General features: G+C 43.2%; 1 protein-coding gene across 1 annotated transcript in view; it reads left to right on the top strand.

Moving 5' to 3' along the window:
• LOC144824021 (CUB and sushi domain-containing protein 2-like) overlaps window positions 1–21,255 on the top strand; it is a 506,835-nt gene that overhangs the window by 21,291 nt on the left and 464,289 nt on the right. The gene's annotated exons all lie outside the window — the stretch shown is intronic.

Below are 21,255 nucleotides of genomic sequence, written 5' to 3'. Positions count from 1 at the left end.
ATTACCAACTTTTGGAGATATTCGCGCTAAGCGCGAATATCTCCAAAAGCTAACACTTGCACAGGAGCAGTTCTTAGCCATGTTATCCAATGGGAGGTGGATAACATGGCTAAGAGCATTTGCTCGATAATGCATGAATATCGCTGGCTTTTCAGCGATATTCATGCATTGCGGCCGTTTTTTATCGCATTTGCGATAAACCTTGCTAATAGCAAGGTTTATCTGCGATAAAAATCGCCGATGTGCGGCGATAATTTTTGTCTCTAAACAAGTTAGAGACAAAAATTATCTCTATTGGTTGGTAATATGCCCCCAGGTTCCAGTCTGGCAGGAGTCTCAAACATGATGTGATTCTGGGCAAACCACTTAATCTCCCTGGGCCCAATTCACAGAACCAATCTGAGATAAAATCCTGAACTTACTACTTTTGGTATACAAAGAAGGCATTTAGTAGTAGTAAAGTTAGGACTCCTAACTTTACTACTACTAAACTGGGATAAAATCCTAAACTTACTACTTTTGGTATTCACTGAAGGCATTTAGTAATAGTAAAGTTAGGACTCCTAACTTTACTACTACTAAATGCCTTCTGTGAATTCCAAAAGTAGTACGTTTAGGATTTCATCACAGATTAGTTCTGTGAATCGGCCCCCTTGTGCCTAAAAAGAAATTAAGAAAATGAATGTGTTCCTCTGTAATGCAGCTGGTGCTCATGTAAGGAGGTCTGATACATTCAGGGTGTTGTTCACGCTATCTAAGACTGCAAAAAAAAAAATAGAGAGAGGCAAAAAAAAAATAGAGAGAGACAGGGGAAGGGGAATGATAACGGTGTGATAACAGAGAGCAGGGCAGAATCAATGTTGATCTGTGTGAAGAGGAAGGGCAGAGGATGAGACACGAGAGCTGGAGGCAGCGGTTGAACTGGTATGGCTGTGATGAGAATGCGAGGGGAAGAATGAGCTAATGATTTAGTATATGAGGTGAAAGAAGATTGGTTGCAGGGATTGGATGTGCATGTTTGAGGAAGGTTAGTGAGAAACAAAGGAGGCTGAGAGGAGGCTGGGTTGACAAAGGAGAGATGGAGTCAAAGATGTGTTAAGGAAAGGCCGGAATGCCTATCTGACGTGGAGAGGAGAAGAGAAGATGCCAGTGCAACAGAAGGGAGCCCTAATGTTTAAATGACGAGAAGGCAGCGCGAGGAGACAAAGGAGCAATGTATGGAGCGCTGTCACCAGGGCTGGACTGGCTACCGGGCATTTTGGCATGCTGCCGACCTGGGGGCTGATTTCGTTGATGGGGACCTGCGTGTGCTGAACGAAATTCGTTTTGCTTTGTTTATTACGAAGCACATGCAGGTCTCCATCAACGAAATTAGCCCCCACCGCAGTGACATCAGCCCCCAGCACAGCAGCATGCCAAAACGCCCGGTAGCCAGTCCGACCCTGGCTGTCACGTGTCCGCTGCAGAAACAAGTGAGCACGTGCCCTATGGAATGAACTGATGCCTGCGCTGCGATGGGAAGGGAGATTGCGAGACGAACAGAGAGAGCTGGTGACAGAAATAGCTGTCGCTCTGATGAGGAGACGGCGGGCAAAGGCACAGGATGGCCTAACGTAGCTGTCATATGGGGGGGCGGAGGTGAAGATAAGATTGAGTGTATGTGCGAGGTGAGGAAGTTGGGGGTGGAGATTGAACAGAACTATCTGGGGTCTCCAAGAGCAAGGCAGACGTGGGGAGGTGGGTGGAAACAGAATGGGGAACTGTGTGCAGAGAAGGCTGGCGTGGCCTCGTCTGGGAAATTCTGGGTGAGGGGGAGCCAGGTGAATGGTTTCTGGGAACAGTGAGGTGAGGCTGGGAGTTTCAGAGCTAGGATGTTCTACAATGAAGAAAATGGCAATAGGAATGGAGTGAAGAGGGGCAGAAAAAGGGGCAGAATCAGAATTTTTGGAAATGTCAATGCTGTAGTGAAAGTTAAGCGATTGTTCTGAAAGGTGGCTTTTAATGGTGGTTGGGTTACTTGGGCTACGTGTACGACCATTAGGTTTTGCAACTCACAAATTGAGATTTTTAGTGACTCGCAATTTGTGATTCGTAAAACCTGTTGTACAACAGTGTCTCAGACACTGTTTGCGATTTCCAAATGAGTTACAAGGGACCTGCCTCATTAATGTTCATGAGGCAGGTCGCAATTTTCGACCTTTTGGGAAATGGCGAGCACTCACAGGGATGGTAGCCTGCTGGGATCAGCAGACCACTATGACTGTGACTGCTTTTTAAATAAAGGTTTTTTTTTTTTTTAAATGCAGCCCATTTCTTCTAAAGTAAGACGGGATGCATTTCTAAAAAAAAAAATGAGACGTTTTCTTTTAATTTTTTTACAGCGAGCAGTGGTCTGTGGTACCACTGCCGGCTCTGAAAAAATGTTGGTGACCGCATTCACAAAGGTGAAGGGGTTCCTTGGAGACCCCTTCCCGTTTGCAAATGGCTTACCACTAATTTGAAATTGGTGGTAATGTGCAAATGTTTTGCAACCGTATTCCCGGTTGCAGAACATTCATTCATACCAGCGCGACTCCATATTAGGAAGAGACGCCCCTTCCTAATAGTGAGTCACAAACCCTATTTTGGGAGTCGGTAATAGATTACCAACTCGCAAAAGAGAGTTGGTACATAGAAAATTTATTTTACAAGTGGTCCAATGGGCCTTTTGTGACTGGTCAAATGTGTCGTACATCTGGCCCTTAGTATTTTGTTTGAATTAGTGAGGCCAAGGTGTTTGTCTGTAATGCGTGGGCAGAGATGATGATTAACAGCACAAAACTGTTTCCTTATCCTTAACCCCTTCGCCGAGGGGCTAATTCCCCCGCAACGCTCGTCATGACTCCGCCCACTCAATGGAACGCCCACACAGGAGGGGAATTATCCCCGCGTGGGCATTCCACGGAAGTCTTGACGAGCTTAGCTCATCATGAGCACAGCGCCACTGTGCCTCATGACGAGCTTAGCTCGTCCTGAGCACCTAAAGTGTTAAAGTAGACTTTCCTACACAGTTTCAATGTCAGTCGAGATTACACCATCCTACCTGAATACCCAGCAAATCTTTGGGGTTGAAAGGTCACCAGTGAGAGAGAAGCAGAAGGTGGAAAACCTGGAGGATCAGATGTGGGGTGTTCAATGGTGAGAGAGTGAGATGGCAGCAAGCAGCTGTCCTGTCAAATGTTGATTACCTGGGAGGCTTGGAGTAAAAACACCATACAAGGAAGCCTGCGCGGTTTACGGGTTCATGAACTAAACAAATGTAATGAATAAATAAGTAGGAGAAGCAGACAGCAAAGAAATTGCAGCAACATTAAAATACCACCGCGGTAAAAGTGCTTTAGAGGAGGTCAGCACATATCAGTTTCCACGGATAGAAGGCATGTCACAGGCGGCTGAGGGTAAACAGGAGGCAGTTCTCCATTGAAAAGAATGGCAAATACATAGGGCCTCGCTATCCAGCCTGTGTGAAGAGGAGAGATCAGTCACAGAATGCAACAAGCATTGTCAAAGACAATAGGTCTCCTGTTGTTGGAGCCAAGACTTTTGGCTTTGCGAATGCTTGTTTTGTTTCATCATTGCTTTTTGCAAATCTTCAATCTCTGATAGACAGCTCCAATACCAAAAAAATGCATAAAAGCAAAAAATATTTTTGTTCTTAAAAAAATCACTCATTTCCATAGTAGTCTCTATCATTAAGGGAAATACTGTGTGTGTAGGTGTATTCTTGAGAAAGAACACGGTGGTATCACTCACAGGGATGTTCCTCGTTGGCTTAAGTGGGTTGATCTATTGCCCTATGATGTTGTGGTGGACTGAAGAACAATAGGAATGCCCTAACAACAGACGAAAGGATGAGCAGGGCTGGCTGAAAACTCCTATAAAATAAGTACACATATACTTTAAGTAAAATCAAAAGCTCTTTACTAATGCCAGACGTAAAAAGTCTTGGGATAGACACTGGTGCAGGACGCAGTGTAAGAAGAACGAACAAGGCAGAGACTAAATGTAGACTGGCTTTTGCAGGAGGCAGAAGAATTGGCAGAATGTTAGAATGTATGTGGCTGGAAACACTTTCCCCCCTCAACATGTATGCATCTTTAAACTTTGAAACGATATATGCGAAAGAACAAAGAGCGAGCTGAAGACTTGGAGGGAGATTTACCAAATCTCCACGCAATGCAGCGCTGCCTCCCGCGAGGCTGCGTTGCGTTGCATGACACAAAGGAACAGGTGAGAGCCATATTTTCAAAGCCAGGGTTCTCTCCTCTCCTTTCCCTTGCGCCGGTGCTGATTACAGCTGCTGTGCGCCACGCACCACCTTAGCGCCATAGTGCTAGGGTGTGTGTGTGAGTCTAGCATATGTTTTGTACAGGAAGGGTATCCTTCCTGTACACAATACTAAGCCTAGACATGAGGGGAAGCTTTTCCACTTTGTATGTGTGCTGCTCAGTGCAGCACGTGTGAAAAGTCAGAAAAGGAAGGAGAAATGAAAGCATTTCTCCTTCCTTGCGCCTAGTTTAAAAGGGCGCATTTTTCTAAAGCTAAACTCAATCGACTGTATTTAGTAAACTGGGTTTAGTGTCAGAAAACTTAGGTGGTTGCATGGGAACACCCATGCACCACCCTTGGTACGCCTCCATGGCGCAAAGCAGTGTTATCCGCTTGCTTCTCATTACTTTTATGTTATTGCCAGGGCTAAACAAGTTTAGCACTGGAAAGTAAATTAGGAAAAAAAAAAATTGAGCTCTTGTGCACCACTTTTGTGATGCAAACACGGGGCAAGATCTTAGTAAATTCCCCCCTAAATGCAGTAAATAATCCACCTTCGTGTGTGCGATGTTCCTTACTTCAAGGTAACCTACTTTTCACAACTTATCAAGATAATTTTCACAAATAGTGGCAAAGGAAAAAACTTTACAAACTTTGCCTAGTTGTGACATTTTGCGTAGACTCTTGCAAATTCCCACACCGCAACTTCATTCACAAAAATCATGGCACTATCATTTCTCAGTTTTGATGGGCTCCTTGTTGTGAGGAATAAATAAAAGGTGTTTGTAATACATATTTTGAGTCTTCCCTGCACTAACCATTTACCTCTTTTCCAACCAGGGCTGTTTTAAGCCCCACCCGCTCCTGCCTGACTCAGCTCTGCCCTTATGAAAGATTGTCCTGATATCTAAGTCTTCATTTGCTGTTATTTTCCACCGAGATTCGTAATGTGTATCATTTGGCAATCCAATGTCTGAGTTCCAAAAGTGTACTCAAAGTCGATATGTCATCCATTTCTGAAGTGTCCACTAATTTGGAATGGGCAGCTTACATCGAGAAGTGTGTAATTTTCCAATTTCACATGATGCTAACTTTCACTCCACCCATACCCACAGATGGAATGCCCTTCCAACATGGCTGAAAAGCCAAGGACATTGAGTTATTGGGAACCCTACTCAGCAGCAACTACAGTTCTTGTCAGGGTGAAACACAAGCAAACCCACAATTAACCTGTGCTCAACTATCTGGTAGTTGGCAAAAAATCGATCAGGTTTAATTTAGAAGCAATGTGTAAAATATTTGCGCAGCACTTCAAACAGTAATAAAGTGATACCACAACACAAGAAAAGACCCACACCAATTTTGAAAAATAAAGTAAAATGTAATAAATCATTTGAGATCAAAATGACAACAATCCAATCAGTAGACTAGGAGATATGGAATTGTAAAGACCTAAGGTAAGTATAGTGCCTAGAAGTACAACGAACCACTCGCTGTTATCTGGTCATGCAAGTGAAAGTCACAAGTTCAGGCCAACTGTGATAGAGTGTGGGCTGGATACAGGGACGAGGTTAGTCCAGCTGAAAGAATGACCTTCTAAAGTCCAGTGAGAAGAGTTCCGTTCACCTGGAGGGGGCCGCGAGAAGCAAAGAGAGTGTCACGGATGGTCATCGATGTAGCATGAAGAGCAGGCGAACTATTGCAGACGGTCATCGCTGTAGTGCGAAGATCCTGTCAGGCATCGCGGATGGTCGTTGCTGGAGCTTCACATTGGCAGTCACCAAGGGTTGTTGATGCTGGAGCACAAAGTGCTTATCTCGCATTGACAGTTGTTGCTAGATGTCGCTGTGTCACGAGTAGTCAGGTTTACTAGAGCTTCGCATTGCGGGAGATGCAGTGGCAAGTTCTTTGTGCTAGCATGCCTATTTTCATTTGTGAAAAGCCCAAAACTTCAAGATTTCTCCTTTCCTTGGAGAGGGAGCTCAGCTGATGTAAACCAAGGGTCCAGGAACTGAGGGTCATCTCTTGTGAATCAGGAACTCAGTCCAGCAGAAGGCAGCAGGGCTCAAATAGGTCCAATTACAGATCTGTGCAGCAGGTCAGCTGGGCAGATACAGGGAGAACCCTAAAGCTTGTTATGTCCCTGTAGCTCAGAAAAGGAGGTCAGTCAGCTGATACTTGAAGTCACTTTAACCTGGCATGAAGGGTGCAGGTCCAGCCTTACTTCTCAGCAAGCAGGATAGCAGGCAGCAGGGCAGCAGAGTAGCAGGGCAGCAGAATAGCGGTCCTTCTGACAGCAGAGCAGCAGAGTAGCACAGCAGTCCTTCTTCTGTAGTTACAACAGGTCTAGGGGTGTACTGAAGTGTTGGGGATGAGTGTCCACTATTTATCCTTGGTGCCAGCTTTGAAGTAGGAGAAGATTCTAGAGGGTTCTACCGCCAGAGATGTTTGGAATTCCCTGCCTCCCTGCCCTGGCATCAGTTTGTCTGGGGACACAAAAGACTAGTGTCAAATCCTTTGTGAGTGTGATCAGACACAGCCTTTGTGCTGTGCAACTGTGGTAGGTGACAGTTTCTGCCCCATTCAAGTCAGAGATGGCCAATCCTGCCAACACCTATTCCCCCTTTGCCTCACTGTCTGGAATTAATACACAAAAACCAACTGCCAGCTGCACCTAGCCACGTGACCCAGGATACAGGCTGTAGACACCAAAAGGCAGGGACAAGAAAATGCCAATTTTCTAAAAGTGGCATTTTCAGAAATGTTGACTTAAAACCCAACTTTACCTTGAAAGAGATTTTAAAATTGCAGTTCTTTAGAAATCAAACTTGAAATTCCTATGCTCCAAATTAAAAGTTATCACTTATTAAATGTATTTAGGTAACCCAATGTTATCGTATTGGAGAGGTAGACCTTGCAATAGTGAAAAACTAATTTAAGAGTTTTCACTATCAGGACAGGTAAAAGTTAAAAGTACATGTCCAGCTTTTAATTGCAGTGCATCCTGCACTACCGGCTGTTGACGGCCTACCTTAGAGGTGACTTATGTCTTAAAAACAAGGTTTTAGGCCTGGAAAAAGGATTATTTTGCCAGGTCAAAATAGCAGTTTAAAACTTCACACACAGGTTGAAATGGCAGTCCTGAGACATGTTTTAAAAGACTACTTAAGTGGGTGGCACAATAAGGGCTGCATGCCCACTGGTAACATTTCATTTACATTCCCTGAGTACATGTAATACCACTTTACTAGGGACTTACATGTAAATTAGACGTGGCAATTGGGTGTAGGCCAATTTTAGGGAGAGAGCACATGCACTTTAGCACTGATTAGCAGCTGTAAAGTGTGAAGAGTCCTAAGGCAAGTAAAAATGAAGTCAACAAAGACAGGAGGATTGAAAGCAAAAAGTTGGGGGTAAAACCACGCCAAGGATGTCAGGTCCAACAATATGCTTTCTATTTCAGAAGTGCCCCTTAATTAGGAATAGGCACTTAAGAATTCATGAAGCTGCTGAGATCAGGAAGAAGTGTACAATTTTCCAAACTTCACGTGATGCTAACTTTCACTTCACCAACTCCCATACCTGCTGATGGAAAGCCCTACCAACATGCCTTAATAACCAAGACCCAACGAATTGTGTTTACCCGCTGTCACGTTATTGACAGCAAAGATACACAGTAGGTGACTGTGTAATTTCCTTTTCTTGCTAATGGAAGTCCCAGACGGGAAACGCTGAAAGTGGGGAAGGCAGACAATGATGAACCCCTGCCACATACATAGTGTGCAGTGGCTAAGCGGTTCACTTGCAGCCTTGCGTGGTAACCATACTTTTCTGCTTCCCCACAGAGTCCTCTAAAAATATATTTTACCATTTTGCACTTTGGGATGCTACCATAGTTTAAATGAATAGCAAGCTGTGAGGTATACTGCTTGCAGTTTCGTACAGTCCTACCCGTAATTAAAAATGTTCTCATAGCCATGTTTACTTATTGTTGCTTTCTGTTCCTAATTCCACAACTCCTAATCTCTGAAGTAGCAAGGGCAGTGCAAAGGATACTAAAGAGAAACCCAAGGTAGCAGCTCCTACATATGACTACCACTAATTTATGTCAATGATGAGTTTTCAATTCGGGTCTTCCTTGAGGACTGAGGGAGATATTTACAAGGGGACTGCTCCACTGGAACATCACATTTTCTACATTCTGTTGGTGCAATGCCCTGCTCCATATTTTCAAAGAGACATTAAGCCATGTTGCATGGCTTAACGCCTCTTAGTAAATATGGTACTCTTTCTCACAGGTTTCTGCATGAAAGGGGCATACAACGGATGTTGCTGTGGTCATTCCATCGCAACACCCATTGCTTTTTGATGCTGCCCCAGATTTACAAGAGTGTGCAAATCTGCGGCAGAGCCAAAAACTAATGCCAAGCAAAAGCAGGTGTTGGATTGACACAACGAGGAGAAATACTTTTATTTCTCCTGGTTTCTTTACTTCTATGTGTGCTGCAACACACATAGAAAGAGCAAACCATTATTAATGATTCTGGTTGAGGTGTCCCTTCCTGCACAAAAACAATCATTAAATAATGGTGATTTCCTAATTGTATTTGTGCTGTATTCTGCAACACACATAGAACTAGCAAATCACAATTACTGATCGTTTATTTACAGGAAGGGAAACCTTCCTGCACATGAAAAATATCCCTGCAACGCAGGCACCCTTGCCCTATGGCGCAAGAGTAAACACAGAGGTGCCCTGAATTCTTGTAAATACAGCGCATTCCTGCATTTTTTTTTTAAATAATGCAGCGTGCTGCTGCCAAATTTGGCGCACCGCTGCGCCATTTCTTTGTACATATGCACCTGAGAGTCTGATTTAGAGTTTGAAGGATGGGTATTTTTTCCCCCCAATCAAACCAAGAGAGTACTATGGCAGCCTGTTGGAAGGTGGTCAGAGGGTTGAAGCTGCAGTTGAATGATGACGTTTCAAATAGTCCAAAACCTCCTTTCTATTAATAGTAAGCATGCAAAGTCTCGGATACACGAGGTGGAGCATATTGTACAACAGCCAGACAGGAAGGCAGGTGACAGATGCTGATATAGGCATCTGACCTGGGTATCTTCATGCCTTATGGCCAATATAACCTGACTAACTGCTTGGGAAGCAGTGGTTATTATGGGGAAACAATGACTCCATCATAATTCTGCGTGTGCGCGCTTTCAAATGAGTGCCTTTCACAGACTTGTGCAAACAGAAGCTTTTCAAAGGACACTGGGTAATTCAAAAACTCGATCATTAATTCAACAGTTTAACATGCTATTCTCATTGTAATTCCTTCGTGATTATTTTAGGTCCTTCTACATGGTAATTTAAGAATTATTGAACAATATACACCCTGGCATGAAAGTACTGAAGGGTTCTTAACATGCTGGCATTGTTCATGCACTATACCAACTCGTGTTCTTTTCTTTTGGTTGAGAGCATTGCAGATGTTTTTGTCTATAGGCTTTGTAGTTAAGCGTGGTGCCTTTACCCTCAACCAGCGTTGCTAGCAGCTCTCAACTGTTCATTATGAGGCACTCAAAATGAACAAAGGGAGAAATATTAGCAGTGACTCAGCACTACTACCTTAGCCTTCCATGATTTATCTCTTTTATGTTGGTTATGATGTAGTTTAGGGTGTCAATTTAAAGCTGATGTTTCAACAGAGTACATTGACCAATAGAAACGTAACCCATATTTGTTCTGGAAGTTTACAACACAGCTGGTATGCTGCTCATTGTCTATACTTCTGTTGTCATTTCTGATTGCGGTAAATATGTGCAGTGGCGGCTCCTCCACTATGACGGAGGAGCCTCGCCCCCACCAGCAGCTGCAAAAATTGAAAAAATAAAATCATAATAAACCAGGTTTATTAGCATTTATTTCTCTCCCGGGTGAGTCTTGGCGGCGAGCCATATTGGGGGAAGTCACGGAGGAGGAGTGGTGGACACTGTTGTCAGTGCACATGTGGCTTTGGCCGATCGTCTCAGGATGGACAATTCATCATGTGCACTCAATCTGTCTCCAACCCGAGCTGTGTTGCCGGGGTGGAGACAGCAGGCACAACTCCCAGTCTCTCTAGGAGTGCAAATCGATGGCGTTCAGGCCAATCTTGACACTGCTCTCATGCTCCTGAGAGCAGCATCAGGATTGGCCGCAGCGGATTCTGGGAGCTTATGCCGGTTAGGAGTAAAGGAGCTGCGAAGCGGATGGCAAGTTACTTTTTATTTGTTTTTTGTTGTGGTTCACTCCCTACTCCCACTCCGCCACTCAGGCCTGACACCAGCCTCCAATGCATGTGTTGTTTGTGCTCATTCATGAAAAACATGTATTTAACACTATGTGGCACCCTGAGTGGTATCTTCATGGTGTAAACAAGTTACACTTCGAAGAAATGTGACCTGAGATAGTGACATCAACAAATCCAAGAACTGTGCACAAAATAATCTCTGCACGTTGCTCCTGTGAGCTGATAGATATTAAGGCAAGGCGCGAGTCTAGAACTCATTGGTATACCAATTGCACAAATGTCTCATTGCTATTAAGAATTCTCAGCAAATAATAGATGCCCATTTTCCTGATATGTCTCTTCCCTTTCTTTCCATGTCATTTACTTCTCTTTCTGATATCCTTAACAATATGGCACAAACGCACTACTATCTAAAAAGAGCTGCCTTTATTAATAATAAGGCATGTGACTGATTCTGCATATTAGACAATATTTCAATAAAAATACCATGTCTAAGGTAATGATACTTAGTTTTACATTACACTCTTCCCCAAATTACACAGTAACTCTATTTCAAGCACTAAAAGAAATATAATCACAAATGGCATTTTACCAACTTGAACTAAACCACTCAAAATGGAGTTTCTTCTAATAGCTCCCCGACTGCGCTATTTCAGTACAACAATGGCTAAACATGTCCTGTTCTGAGTGTTAAATAGTGCTTCATGCCACAGTTCTTGTAGTCTATATGTGCTGTAAAAGAAAGTTGTACTATAATCCAACCTCATAGCACTACGTCATAGTACTCCAAGTCTCAACTTCAAGAAGATGAAATGTTGACCTGGCCCGTTCAAACTCATGGGCTGATCTACAGATGAATTTGAATTTGAATTTAAAAGTATTTATTAAGTGCACGACTACCAAGCGGTTTCTTGGCGCTAAAGGACGCAGACCCTAGGAAACAGAGGAGCAGATGCTAGGAGGAGAAGGCTTGCAGAAAAAGAAAAGTTTTGAGTGCCCCGCGGAACTTAAGATAACAGCCTGCCGATCTTATGTGAGGGGGGAGGGCGTTCCAGAAGGTGGGGGCAAGAACAGCAAGATCACAGGCACAAATATGGTGACAATCACATAGAGATGCTGCAACATGCACCTCCAGACAACAAATGGCATCAGATTTCACGCGAAACATACAGACCAGGTCAGGAGCAAGTACTTTAACCTTCTGAGCCATATTGTCCTTTCAGATATAATTTTAAAGAAAGTGCACGATCACCCCTACAGACATCTCTTGATGTGATTGACAGAATACAGATAACTAGTGTTACCTAATTCAATGGCAAATGCTGAAATTCAACCTTGTGACCAGATGACGACGTGGAAAAATTAAATAAATAATTATTTTCCCTCATCGTAGTCTGTCGAGTCCCCCTACCCCGTCCCACTGTCCCCCTGCTCTTACCTTCACGGACCTCTCCTGCTTGTGACCATGCCCTGAACCAGAGATCTCTCTCCTGGGTGAATTAATCTACTGAGCCACCACAGAATAGTTCCACAGTGTATGTATAATTTCGGTTAAACAGTATAATCTCTAGTTGAGTAAAAAATACCAAGACATTCCTACAAGAAAAACGCTTTGGCAAAGCCAGCATGCTTGACCATGGCATGGTGGGCGACGGTTCGTTATTTGTTACTTTTTTTGCACGCGTTTGCCAAAAAATAGAAAAACAAGAAACAAAAAGAAAAAAATACCGTCAACCTGAATCTAGTGTCCATATGCTTGCAATAAAATTACAAATATAAAACAAAATTAAACATTGATTACAATTTTAATAGAACTGTACGGCACAAGTTCTTAGCATGGGTGTCGAAACTCTTTTAAGTTTAGTGCAAATCGCAGGAAAATAGGGCTCTAATTGGCACAACGAAATGATGCTAATCGCTTTGAATTACTGCAACCAGAAGTCACAGTTAATTTACACGAATCAGTATAAAAAATAAAAAAAGGAAAACTAATGGAAGGAAAAGGCATTAGCAAAGTACAGCATTGGGGCACCGACACTAGCACTAAAGTGCTCTTTTTTTAGGTAGCTGTGCACGTGTGACGTCACTCACAGTTCAAGCGAACCAGTGGCTCATGCCGGCAGACCCAATTCCCAGTTTTTACATGCGGAGGTCGGTGAAAACAAAATGAGAGTTGAACAGAACAGTGGATGGATGGATAAGCTGACCCAAAGTTCCTCTTTGTATCTGTACATAATTTGTATTTGTGATTTTTTTAATGCATTATTACATGAGACTAGCGAGACAGAGACAGCTACCTTTGTGCCCGACTTAAAACAATGGGACCAAATCCCCAAGTACATGTCTCTCCTCACCGCCATCCCATTTTCAGAAATTGGGTGATGTACATCGTTAGGTCTCATCAGTCTGGGCGCCCCTCTGCTTAATGCGCCGTGAACCTAAGGAGGTGTGCAGATGAGAATGTCTGCAGAAATCTTTTCTCAAAATAGAAAGACAAATGCTAATGTGCGAGTGTTGTCTATCCTTGGACTGTGTGCAGCGTCAGAGATGGAACCTGCGCGGAACTTGAAGACAGAAAATGTAGGTCGTTCGGGGCTGACTGTGACACGACGAGTTTGTAGCACATTTTCCCTTGCGAACAAATGCAAGGAAAGGCTTGTGTAAATCTGTCTGCTTAGCACCTAATGGCAGGGTTGGAAATGTAACAAATGCTAGCGTACAAGCAGTTGGGGAGTAAATCTGTCTGACTGAAAAGGAGGGCGCCCGGTGCCAGGAGCCTCGGACTCTCTGACAGCTCGGCCTGGGCCGCTCCACAGTCTGCTGGGCAGCGCCCTCCCTGGAGCTAGTCTCGCGCCGCACCGCTTCCTTTCTTCGGAAGTACAGAGGAATATGCCTTATTTACTAGAGAGACATCCACGTCACGAGCCGCCTAGCCCTCATAGTACATTCCTTAAGTCTATTGTTGCTCAGTGCACGATGTTGTCTCCCCATCACCAGTGTATGTTGCTTTTTAGGGCTCGGACTCCTCCCCACTGTAAGTGGGAGGAGTTAGAGAACTAATGTTAAAGGAGAAAAAAAAGAAGTATCTCCTAGGGCTTTGGCCGAGAGAAATTCCACACATTCCTTAGCGTGTTCTGTCATCTGGCCAGTGATTCGTCTTCGTTGTGTTGTCGTTTTAATAGGCTTGAAGTGATAGGGTAAATGTAGTTTTGTTCTGCCATTTTGGGCATATTTCGTTCGTGCTCGCGCAAAGAAGTACATTAATTATAATTAGGAGCTGTCAGGGTGCCTCCGTAAGTGAATCCAGATGGCCGGGCGTGTTCACCATTCAGCCTTACTGTTCGGCTATGCGGTCACTAGATGGCGCTGTGGCGAACAAGCTCGAAGTTGCTGTTCGAGGAAGTGAAGGCGACGTGGATGTGTGAGCGAGGATGAGAGAAGCGTTTGTTTCCCCTGTTACCACCCATCCACGGATGGGTGTAATGTCGTGATCCGCTGGAGAGGTCAGCAGGGGGACGTCTGCCGGCTCTTATGGGCTGGATCAAGGTTTGTTAATTTTTATATTTTTTTGCTGTAAAGTGCCTTGATGGCTGTGTAGCGTAAAAAAACCTTCTAAGCGCAAATTTTAAATATTTGCTATTAACAAGATGCCTCATTGTGCTTTCACCGTGCTATGTCACTTGTCTGCGCCCATTTATTAGGACTGAGGCCTACTTACCTCAATGTCGACACAATGAGGCGTGTGTACACTCGGAAGGCTGAATGTACACAAACACCTCGCTTGTGCCCCCGGCCACGCCTGGCAGGAGTAGCCTGCTTTGCCCAGCCGGGTCCACATACCGTGCCCGGCCAGCCAGACACCACGCCCGCCGGCCCAGAGGGTTTTCTCCATTAGGCAGAGCAGCCGGGAAGGCCGAAGAGAGGCCCCTTCTGTGTACACAGATGGATGTCTGCTCTCCGGAGGCGCTGAAAGGGCTGGGTAACCGAGAGCAGGTCTCACACCCGAGGATTAACACGAGAACCTCACACCTCCAGGCTAAATATACTCAGAACCACGCGCCACCCTTGGTATGGAGCGCGAGGCCCGCCACACGACGGAGTGTGCGGGGGCAACCAAGCCACAGCTCCACTGTGCTCAAGATCACACGAGGAGCTCCCCCGAGCTGAGGGTGACCCCTCGCGGTCCGAAAAGGAGCTGGGAAACCAGGTTCGAGTCTCGGCGGCAACGGCTCACCAGCCTGTGATTCTGGGAAAATCACTTCCTCTCCCCGTGCATCCAAAAATGAACGTGTAAGCGCCCCAATACCTTTGGGTCGAGTTCGCGCTATATAAAACTGCAAAAAACATAGAGATAAAAAAAGAGCAGACTAGATTGAAAATTGCAATTCGAATAACGACGCAAGACTGGTTCAAGGTCTGCACACCAAAAAGAGTCCGAGGTCGGCCATAAATACCAACATTAATGAAGTGTGTGGTGTACAAGGTATGCCAGTGCTTCTTGGCGTAGGCATGTGCACTGCACCACTGCAAGGTGACACTTCCCATATAATTTTTATCGGGCACCCCTAAAGTTAACATGTGCATAGAATATGTGTTTAGTATATCCAACACCTGCACTTCGATCTGGGGGTGAACCCCTTCCATTTGGGATAGGCCGGGTGTGACGGATCAGGGAGAACGAATACTCACACCTGCAGGTTACAGCTCATGCTTTTCGTACAGTTTTCCCTGCTCACTATTCTGCTGGAGTGTCTAGAAGTGAAACACGCCCATGACTACTGAACGTATGAGAGAGGTACTTGCATTTCACTGGTGTGATGGGTCCGCGGCCTCACGCATACACCTCGGGGGTCTGTGTTGGAACCCAGGGTCGCAGGCTGAATCTGCGTGAATTCACCCTGCCTTTCATCCTTATGAGGTCGATAAGAAGAGTACATTGAGCTGAACACCACGCCCTGTACAATGACACATGATATGTTAAAGTTGCAGTGTGTGTGGGGGGCGGGGTAAGGGGAGATTAAGTGATTTGCCCAGAATCACAGGATGTTGAGCCGAATACCATTTTCTACTATAGGTAGGCGCATACCTCTCTGTTGCAGCAAGAACCTTCAATCATTTAAAATGCGATGCGATGCCCAGTGCAAGTTGAGTCACAAGTAATATATAGGCTATCGGATAGTCTGTGTTTCATTGATAAAATCACATCGACACATTATTTATATATTAATAATACAAGGTTGAATTTAAGTCTGTGGAGATACATGCCTATCACACAGCTCGCGTGCCATGAATATGATTAAGAGATATCTAGGTCAGATAGACTCAAAACACAACTTCTAGTGAGCCAGAAGAACTCCACCAACACATTGGCATTTACAATGCCATTAGCTCAAACTCAAATAAATCCGAGCCCGATTGCATTTCTAATGCTTGTTTTTCTTGTATCCTCAGTGGATGCTGCTGTCTCTTCTGACGTGGGTCCCTGCTTACCAGGGCTGCAATTGGGCCGGGTCCTGCCGGTGCTCAGCACCGGCAGTTCTAAAAAGCAGGTGCCGAGATGGGTCTCTATCGGGCTCTCCATTTTTGCCCTCAGAGTGAAAAAACCCCCCATAAAAACGTAACTCTGGAACACTACCACCCTTCACTGCCTTTGATGTAAGTCAAGAGACCCGTTATAGCTCTTTCACTCTCTTAATTTCACAACTGAAGCATTTTCAATAATATATACAACGAAGCCGTAGTTGTTGCTTATTTAGATAATTCAACTAAAAACCATTGACAAAGCCAATAGTCCTGGTTTATTCTAAGTGTAATGTTACTTGTATTATATATCTGGATGCAATGACAGAAGCAGCCAAATACTAGTCGGGTGGCACACTATGCTAAGCACAGATTTTTAGCTTAAATGTTTTTAAGCCACGCGCTTCTTCTCTTTTCACCATAGCACCCTAATATTTTTGTAAATTCAGTGCATGCTCCATTACCTTTCAACATCATTTCACGTTGCTTGTCTTATATCATGACTGCCTACTCCATGTCTCTTTAGCTTATCTACTAGCTGCGGTCTCTTTTATCACGAGTGCATGCACCCATCATTTGTGACATCAGTTTATGATTCTGTCTCTTGCCTCATGCATGCATGCTATCTCTTGATCCATCCGTGCATGTAGCCAATCTCTTGTAACATTTGTGCATGTTGCCGACTCTTGTAACATCAGTGTTCGTTGTCTCTTTTCAAGGTCTGTGGGTTTCAAGGTCAAATAAGTAGCGAAATGGCCTTGAACATAGAAATATTGTGATATAAGAATATAATGAACAAAACATCAAGGACGAAAATATAAAAAGCCAAGTGCCATTTGAGGAAGTATAGATTTACTAGCTTAACTCCACAGCTAGGTACCATGAAGATACATACATACATACATGCATACATACATATATAAATATATATCCAACGAAGAGTTTTGGCAATAAGCTGAGGTGGCCTCTGTCAGCGGCGGGCCATGGACGGGATCGCCACTCCCTACAAACCAGACACACACGTTCACGTTTTCCAAGAACGGAGTCCAGGCCAGCATTAGTGTTCAAAACCGGATTTATTCCAAAGCTTTCACTCGACGCGTTTCGGGAATAGCCTTCCCTTTCTCACGAGTACAAGAGTTTGTTTGCATCCGTTTTTTAAATAAATCACGTGACTGTGTTGGAACAAAATTATAATAAACATAGTTAACAGACTACCAGATCATCTTATGTCTGGAGCTACGTTGTACATTCCTCTTCCCAGAATGTGCGGCAGTGCTATTGTAAAAGCTCAAATTTATATTTTACACATTTGTTTTTCTCTCATGCAAATTCTGCGTCATAGCGGTCAATTTAACATCCCATCCGAGGCATTTGCTATTTTTCATGCTAAATGCTACATATGCAAGCCCCGTTCTCTCTATACGGCACCCTGGACAACAATCCTTATTTTGGACTCATGGCAGCTCGTATTTACATTGTTAATTAATTTGCAGAAGGCAATAAAGTTTTAAATGATGACGCCAGCATACAGCATGCAAATTCAAGGCATCGTGCACACTGGCTTGTCAACTTTACATTGTTTGTCAAAATGCGGCAGGCAATAAAGTTTTAAATGATGATACCACTTTAACAAAATAAAATAAAACATGGCAAATACAAACATCGTTCAAGGTACTTTCACGGGGCTCGAACTCACCACCTTTGGGTTCGCGCCTTAGATCAAACTGTTAGATCCATCCCGCAACATGAACTTAAGCCGCTTATTTTCTGCTTAGTGGCCTTACCGCCCTGTGCTTGATCACTGTTACGTGTCACGGACCATGTTCACACATTCTTTTGGCGCAGCCCTTTTAGCTACATCAAGCCCCAGTGGGCAATTAATACTCTATTTGCCAAGTCTCCGCATTGTTGGATATGTCACTTTAACCTGAAGAGTCAATCAATCCCATTGGATATTACCATTTCAGTGAATATCGCCCCAGTGCTGGCCTGGACTCCGTTCTTGGAAAACGTGAACGTGTGTGTCTGATATAAATATATATGTATATATATATATATATATATATATATATATATATTGTCATGGTACAGATATGTGGCATTGTGGCGTTAGGCATATAAAATCTGTACTTACTTAACTTTCAATATTTTAGATTCAATATTTTGTCCTGGATATTTCCATACCAAATTATTCTGCCTTTCTTCTTGAGGGCACAGCAGTATTTACACATTGAAGAAGGGCAGGCGCAACATACTGAAACAAATTGTGCAATATAAAAGTAGCCTTGTCAAAGTGCACTTAGTGCATTTACCCTGAAACAGTGCATGCCAGCCGCGGCCCGTGGAGGGAGTTATGGGGCGGGGGCATTTTGCGATGCAGTGCGCGCTACGAAATTTGTTTTATTAATTAAATTGTGTACTTACCTGCAATTATCCATATGCCGGTTTTTAGCACCCTCCACCCTGCCCCTCCCCCTCCCCACCTCCCTGCCCCACCGTAACTCCCTCCACAGGCCGCGGCTGGTGCCTGCCTCTTCCTTGCTCAGCAAGTAAACCCTAACAACTGAAAATAGACTTGAAAGTAGGTATTTGTAAAATATTTGCAAAGTTTACAAATCTGTTATTTTTTAATAACTTTTTTAATCATTTGTACTTTTGTCAGTTAGGTCTCCTCCATCACTGCTTCTTTTTCCTACCCACATTGGCGAACTTGTAGAAAGCCCTATCGGAAGTTATGAAAAAACTGAACTTTACTACTATATACAACCCTAGTAATGATCTGAGGGCAGGGGAGGATGAGACACATCACCATAATGCGTATTAAGAGATTACAAGTGTACAACTGTCGTTGAATACTTTCCTCCACATGTCAACGAGATGGTTTTAAACCGGATTACTCTAGAAGAAACAATTTCCTTAATTGAATAAGAAGATTTATTTAATCTACTGAGATGATATCAGCACTAGCGATAAACACGTATCAACTGAAATAGCCATTTTAAAACAAATGTTAACTGAAATAGACAATATTCATCAGAAAATATAAATTTGTACTTATTGGGACTTTTCACAAAGGCATTTTTTAGTGTGTAAAGTAGTACGTTGTAGTTTTCTTTTACATACTCTTACATGCCTTTGTGAAGGGGTACCAAAACGTAGAAATGTGAATAAAATAGGAATATTCATATACAATTTATATAGATAGACAGGACTTTTCTGTCTTTGTACTTTTACTAAAGGAGAGTTGGTGGTTTCATGGCCTATTCACAAAGGCATGTAAGAGTGCCTAAAAGAGTACTCCTGTAGAACTTCTTCCCGAACTCATAAATTCTTTTCGGAATCATTCTCATTGACTCTTATGTGTGTATTTACCAAATGTTCTCATCACAAGATGAAAAAGACTGCAGTCTGCTATGGTAACCCGGGAACAATGTGGAACGCTATGATATTATTCCATGTCAGAATTTGCGCTCAACAAATCAATATATAATAAAATTTTCACATTTCTAGCGCTGCAGATGCACACAAATGAAAGCTGATCACGTCTATACAGCCGTTTTCAGCGCTGAACTGACAATGACATAGTCTGAACTGCATGCTGGTTCAGATTCGGCTCTACATACTCACTTTTTGAATCAGTATCAATAATATTCATGAGGATGACTATTACCCTCTTTAGTTGAAAAAGATGATTTTAATATTCATCACTTTTATTTTAAATATTTCAAGTTAAAACCTGTTAGAGGCACAAATATTTGATGGCCTTGGAGTTTTGTTTCTCTGGTCACTGCCACAGTTCCTGAAACTCATATGTGATTATTCTTTTCTTACACACCTTCATTTTTGATGCGTTCAACAGTGCATTTATTTTCCTAGATGTTTTTGCAAGTTGGGAGATGGTTATCAGCCTCAATAACTGATCATCATAATTCCTGGACTTCTAGTCCAGAACTAGTGGTTTTCATGGTGTTAAACATTGTTAAGGTAAAACTGAGCTACAGTAGAGAGAAAACTGAATGTTAGAAGTTAGTACTAAGCAGGCCTGCTTGCCTCCAAAAAAGGATGCTATGGGCCCTGACTGCTGAATGTCAGAAACTGGCTGTAAAACTTTTTATCAAGTGTTAAATATTGATTTACCACAATATTGAGGACAAAATATCGAAGCCAAAAATATCATGGCCTTAAGTGCATATTGGAAAATATAGATTTATTATTCTTAACTCCACATTTATTTTTGCTCGAATGTATAGATATATATCAAGGTACATACATAAGGAATTAAAGTTTAGTAAACCCATTGGCGGCCAGCACAGGTAAAGGCGGTGCCGCCGTGAAGCGGGGCAGGGTGCGAAGGAGGGAACTCAACAGAATAGGTCTAATTAAATAAATAAATATTACCTATTTCGTCGTCAGTCGGCTTCCCCCTGCCGCGCACTACCCCGCCCTGCTGCACATACCTGTTCCGTCCGCCGCTGGGTAAACCTATACTTACCTATGAATACTTTTGTGACAATAGATCTCGATATTGTAGTAAAATGAAATTTACCAATCTATATATTATGGACCAACCCCTGAGAAACCAGGGCATCTTTCCTTCATTGAAAAACTAAAACAGAAGTTTCACATCCATTGGAAGTCTTATGGTACTGTGAGATCTGGAACTATCATCTGTTCTAGGAATATACAGTCCTGGTAGGTATTGTTACTGTGAGGAATTGGGTCACTGGTTGAGGGGGATGACCTGTGCTCAACACTCCAGTAGCTTGGCACAAAGCAGTCAGGCTTAACTTAAAGGCAATGTGTAAAGTATTTATGCTTGGAATGAGCGCTGTATGAACCATTGACAGCGTCCCCACATTGCACTTCATCTGGGGTTGATCACTCGTATTTTCAAATTTGGTTAATTATTTTGAATGAACTTATAGTGAAATTGTTTATGTTCTGTAAATCTTCTTTAATTACTTTTTCCACAACGTTGCATTACATATATGGACATTCTTCATGCACAACAATTTTTATTGTAAAACATTTCCAATTCTCTTAAAATGTTCCCATATTACCGATGCATTTCGAGTCAAAGCCCTTCTTCAGGGGATTCATTCTGTAAAGATTAACAACAAAACTCAATGAT

The sequence above is a fragment of the Lissotriton helveticus genome, chromosome 3_1 (genome assembly GCF_964261635.1).
Source record: "Lissotriton helveticus chromosome 3_1, aLisHel1.1, whole genome shotgun sequence".
Lineage (NCBI taxonomy): Eukaryota > Metazoa > Chordata > Amphibia > Caudata > Salamandridae > Lissotriton > Lissotriton helveticus.
Note: the sequence above shows the minus strand (reverse complement) of the source record. Positions and strands in the feature narration are given on the sequence as shown.